The following is a 5,430-nucleotide window of genomic DNA, read 5'->3' on the forward strand; positions in this document are numbered from 1 at the left end:
TATACCAGGAAGCTGAGCGACACTACTTTGCACAGTTCCAGGTGATCCTTGAGCAAGGTGTAGCATCTGTTAGCTTCTCTTTGGTATCCTAGAAAGTATCCATATTCTGGGTAGAGTGAGTTCCTCAGACGTGATGAAGATAACATATCTAGGAAAGAAGGCTCTATCGAAAAACTAAACCGGATAAAGGGAGCCCATTGGCCCTCTACGGCAATCTCCGAGTGATAGTGTCAAAAACGAAGCGTCCTCTTTTAATTCGTCTTTAGCCAGCGCGGAAGCAGTACGGCTAAAAACCTGTTATAGGAATATTCATGTCATTGCGTAATCTGGTCTACCGGAGACAGCAGAACACAATCCGATGGCGTTTAGAAATAGTTTGTAAATTATTTTGATATATATTATATTTGAGATAACTCCACAGATAAAATCTTGGCGGGGGTAGGTTAAGGTTGAATGGGCTCTAAATTTCTTCACCGATAGCACGTCTACCTTGGTAAAGAGCTGGCAGAGAAAGAGAGAGAGAGAGAGAGTGGAGAGAGAGAAAGAGAGAGAGAGAGAGAGAGGGGGAGATGGAGAGAGAGAGAGGGAGAAGGAGAGAGAGCTAAAGAGAGCGGAAGCGATCTCACCCCATTTCAGGTTTTGACCGTTATTAATAGTTACATTTGTATCCGAGCGCAAAGATAGCGTCCATTTTGAATTCATATCTGCTTCTAAGAGGAAAGATGGCTTCCTTCTGGAGAAATATTCCGAGCATGATAAAGTACATTTTCAAAGAAATGAAATAGATTTACATTCTATTGTTCTTAACAATATGAAGTAATTTTCAATAAAAGGAAATCGCTAGTCAGAAGCAAATATTGATTTTGTAGGAAGCAAGCTATCGAGGACAAAGAAAAGAACGGCTTTGCTTTATGTGGATATAAGCAAATTATCTGCGAGGATTTCGGATTTATGTGAATATATATATATATATATATATATATATATATATATATATATATATATATATATATTCACATAAATCCGAAATCCGAAGGTTTAAGGTATTCAGGAGATAAAACCCATGAATTAAAACGAGGTTATTAAGAGTGTGTGTGCAGTCAGTACCAACCCTATTCAGGGTTTAACCAGCTTCCTCCGCAGGATAAAGTTTGATGGGAGTATGAAATTCACAAGCGGTCCCCAGTCGCATGTATATCCCCGTTAGGGGAGATGACGACGTTAGGTTTTTGCAACTTTTTGCAAGGAGGTGTCGACGTCCTCCTACATACAGCACCCGGACTTCCCAAATTGGTCACCCATTTTAGTAATGACCAGGCTCAACGTTGCTTAACTTCGGTGATCTTACGGGAAACGGTGTGTCAACGTGATTATGCCGTATATGCTTATTAAGAGTGCTCAATAAAAAGAGCCAAATATATTATTTTTATGTATATAGACAAGTATTACAAGTAATACTTCTCTCTCTCTCTCTCTCTCTCTCTCTCTCTCTCTCTCTCTCTCTCTCTCTCTCTCTCTCTATATATATATATATATATATATATATATATATATATATATATATATATAAAGTAGTGGCGTTCGTGTGTGTGTGTGTCTTTGTATACAACTCCTACAGCCCAAACCACTAGACCGATCATGACTAAACCTGGCATGATGATAGCCCCCCCCCCCCAACTTAGGCATGGTGCACACAGTTTTTCAAGGTTAAGATAAAAGGTCAAGGTTATAACCTATGTATATATACTCTCCTACAGCATACCACTGAACCGACCATGACCAAACCTGACATGATGATGGTCTTCGACCTAGGATGCTGCACACTATTTTTCAAGGTCAAGGTAAAATGTTATGGTCGGGTCTTTGCCAGTATAGCGGTAAAATGAGTTTCTTCACTTTTAGCCATTGAATGATGCAATCATTTCCTGTTGTGCCCCCTTCTCCCATCTCTTTTCTACATATTACTTTTCTTTCCACTGACTACCAATTTATTATTTATTTGCCTGTCGTAAAATACGCATAAATATATTTCAAATAATGCAGAATTCTTATTTATTATAAACAGAATACCGTAGGTATTAAACGTAACATTAAAACCTGCTGAACAGTGCGCAAATGAGACGACTAAATGATTCAAAATTGCAATTGAAGCACATGTTCCCATGCGGAAATTTTATAGAAAGCCCCACTCTCCTCAATGGTTTACTTCTACTTGCGCAACTGCCACTGCTCAAAGGCAGCATGCATACCGCAGATTTAACCGATATAAGTCCAATTAAAACAGACAGAAGTATATAGAAGCTAGAAGAAACGTCAAGAAAGAAATAGCGACAGCTAAGATAGAATTTACTGAAACCACTAAAAATGCATCGAAGCAGAAAAAATTAAGAACTCGTGACTTCTGGAAAATCTACAGCAGTGTAGTAAATAATGGACAAGCAACAATTTCCGCACTAACCAACAATCACGAGGTTGTTTGCTTAGCAACCGAGAAGGCTAACATGCTTGCCAGTCGATTTACCTCAAACCTACACTGGACCCTTTCAACCACCAACTACCTGACTTTCCTATGTGGACAGACGCCACGCTAGACGATCTGAAACTCACTCCTGCTTAGGTGCATGCTATCATTTGACACTTCAAAAGCATGTGGACCCGATCTCATCCCAGCTGTGTTATAAAAAGTGCCCAGTTCTCTCCAAACTCTTCAACAAATGCCTTAATTACTCTTGCTTTCCGGGCTGTTGGAAAACTGCTTCTGTGGTGCCAGTATTCAAGAATTCTGGTGAAAGAACTGACCCATTAAATTATCGCCCCATTAGCCTCCTCCCACTTTTTGCCAAAATATTTTAGACCTTAATTAAACATGGTTTAGTTCATCACCTTACAGATGCTAAATTCTGACTGACCAACAATATGGATTTAGACAAGCCCGGTTCCACAGCAGACATCCTAACTGTAATCTCTGTCACTGGACAAAGCGGGGGACGCAGAGCGGTAGCTCTAGATATATTTAAGGCTTTTGACAAGGTATGGCATGAGAGTCTCCTCAGGAAAATTAGATCAAACGGTATCACTGATAGAATACTTAACATAATTAAATCCTTCTTAGATAAGAGAAAAATCCAGGTTGTCCTCGATGGTCGTACATCTAAACAATATGATATAAATGCGGGAGTGCCCCAAGGGTCTATCCTTGGACCTCTACTGTTCCTAATATTCATAAATGACCTCCCCAACAAAATTGCCTCTGAGATGGGTATATATGCTTATGACACCATACTCTATAACAGGCACGACAGGAACACAAATGAACAAATATCTAAAGAAATGGCAGAAACACTGGAGGATGACCTCCAATTTGTAGTGGAATGGAGACAAAGATGAATGGTCACGTTCAATGCCTAAGACTAAACTTGTTTCCTTCAATAATTATAAGAAACCTTCTCTACCACCAATAGCAATGGCCAACGGCTCTTTATCTGAGAGTACATCTTTCAAGCTCCTTGGCCTAACATTCACAGGAAACATAAGTTGGAACAATTACATTGAAAGTATTGTCAGGGCCGCTGCGAAGAAGGTAGGCTCTCTCTATTGTGCTAGAAAACTACTAACACCTGAAAGTATCCTGTACCTCTATAAGGCCACCATGCGCCCATGTATGAAGTATTGCTGTCATATTTGGGCTGGTGCATCTGCTACTAGTCTCTTGCTCCTTGACAAGGTTCAAAGGAGAGTCGCAAATTTGATAGGCCCTGAACTGGCATCTAAGCGTCAGCCTCTGTCCCATCGACGAAATGTTGCATCCCTCTGCCTGTTCTACAAGTATTTTAATGGTGACTGCTCTGACGAACTGCAACCACTTGTGCCCCACGACGGAAACACCCTCGACAAACCCGACAGGCAGCTAAATCCCACCCTCACACAGTAGAGATCCCTAGATGTAAAAGATCTTTCTACTCCAGTAGTTTCTTTCCCAGAACAGCAAGACTTTGGAATTCCATTCCAGGTCCCTGCTTCCCCAACTGTACTGACATGCAGAAGTTCAAGTGTAACGTGAATCGACATCTTGCTGCCCAAATCCCTACATATTACCCCAGTAGTTGTTTCCCCTGATAGTAGCCCAGTACATCAAAGTCACAATGTGCCTTGTTTGGGGTAAAAATTAAAACAAAATGCCTAAAAAAAACGAAACAAACAAAAAGAAACTGAAACATATGCATGCAAGCATTATATTTTTTCTAAACTAAGATCGAAACCAAAACCTGGAGACAGTGAGCCAAATACGATAACTATTAGGCCAGCTTGACACAATCTTTAAAAATTGTCTTCAAACCTACTTATTCTTAACATAAGTACTCTGTCATGGGAATGATTCACGCATGCACATTCGTGAAACAGTTGACAAACACAGATACAAATCTGATGACCTCCACGTACCAATTTTTCAAATATGTCTCCTTAGTAGCCCTTTTCCGGATGAAAACCGATTAAAAGTTTTCCACATTTCTGAATACCCTATACACCAAATTTCAAGTCTGTAGATTAAAAGTTGTTTGAGTATATAGGTTGAGAAGTGTCCTCACACACACATTCTCATTTTTATAGATAGATGAATTACGCCCCTCTTCCTTTTTCATCCTTTCTTTCCTTCTTTATCTATCCTTTCTCTATCCACTTCTTACATTTTCTTTGCTCTCCCCCTCTCTTTTTTCTTTTATATACTTTCTCTCACTTTCCGTTTATAACTTCTCTGACCGCCACTTTCTCTATATTTCCTCTTTTCTTCATCTTCATCCTGTATCACGCGTCTTCAACTCTCATCTTTTCACTCTTTAACATTTCCGTATCTCTATTCATTCCCTCATGTACTCACCACTATTTCTACATCTTTTTTTTTTCCTCCATCTTTTATTTCTTCCTTTCCGTCGCGCTCTCTTTTTTTTATCTCTTCTATCGCAACCAGATCAGCCCCTCTTTATCCCTCCTAATTTCATTTTATATCCTTAGCATTTAAAATCACCCGTTTCCCGCTTTGCCTTTCATTCTCCTACGACCTTCCCTCTCCTCCATCATCATCATCATCATCATCATCATCATCATCATCATCATCATCATCATCATCATCATCATCATCGTCGTCGGCATCATCATCATCATCGTCGTCGTCATCATCATTATTTCCGTTTGGCTGTTATTTGCACATTAGTTTTGTTTTAATTTTCTTTCTTTCTCCTCCTTGAACTTTTAAAATATAACTTTTAATTATTCACATCCTCGCACGTAATTACGTCCCACATACGACACATTTCATAAATCATATGCATTAAAAAAGCCATAAATTGCCACACTGTTCGAACTCAACACGAACAAGGCAGACCAATGGAAAAAAAATGGAAACGGCACTAACCCTATTTGGGTTTAACCGAC

General features: G+C 39.5%; 1 pseudogene; it reads right to left on the reverse strand.

The window, feature by feature from the left end:
• Positions 1–1,264: 1,264 nt before the first annotated feature.
• On the reverse strand, positions 1,265–1,383 carry LOC145241685 (5S ribosomal RNA; annotated as a pseudogene).
• Between the last annotated feature and the right edge of the window lie 4,047 nt (positions 1,384–5,430).

This window comes from Euprymna scolopes, chromosome 2 (assembly GCF_053919585.1).
Source record: "Euprymna scolopes isolate OS-2025 chromosome 2, ASM5391958v1, whole genome shotgun sequence".
NCBI classification, from domain to species: Eukaryota; Metazoa; Mollusca; class Cephalopoda; order Sepiida; family Sepiolidae; genus Euprymna; species Euprymna scolopes.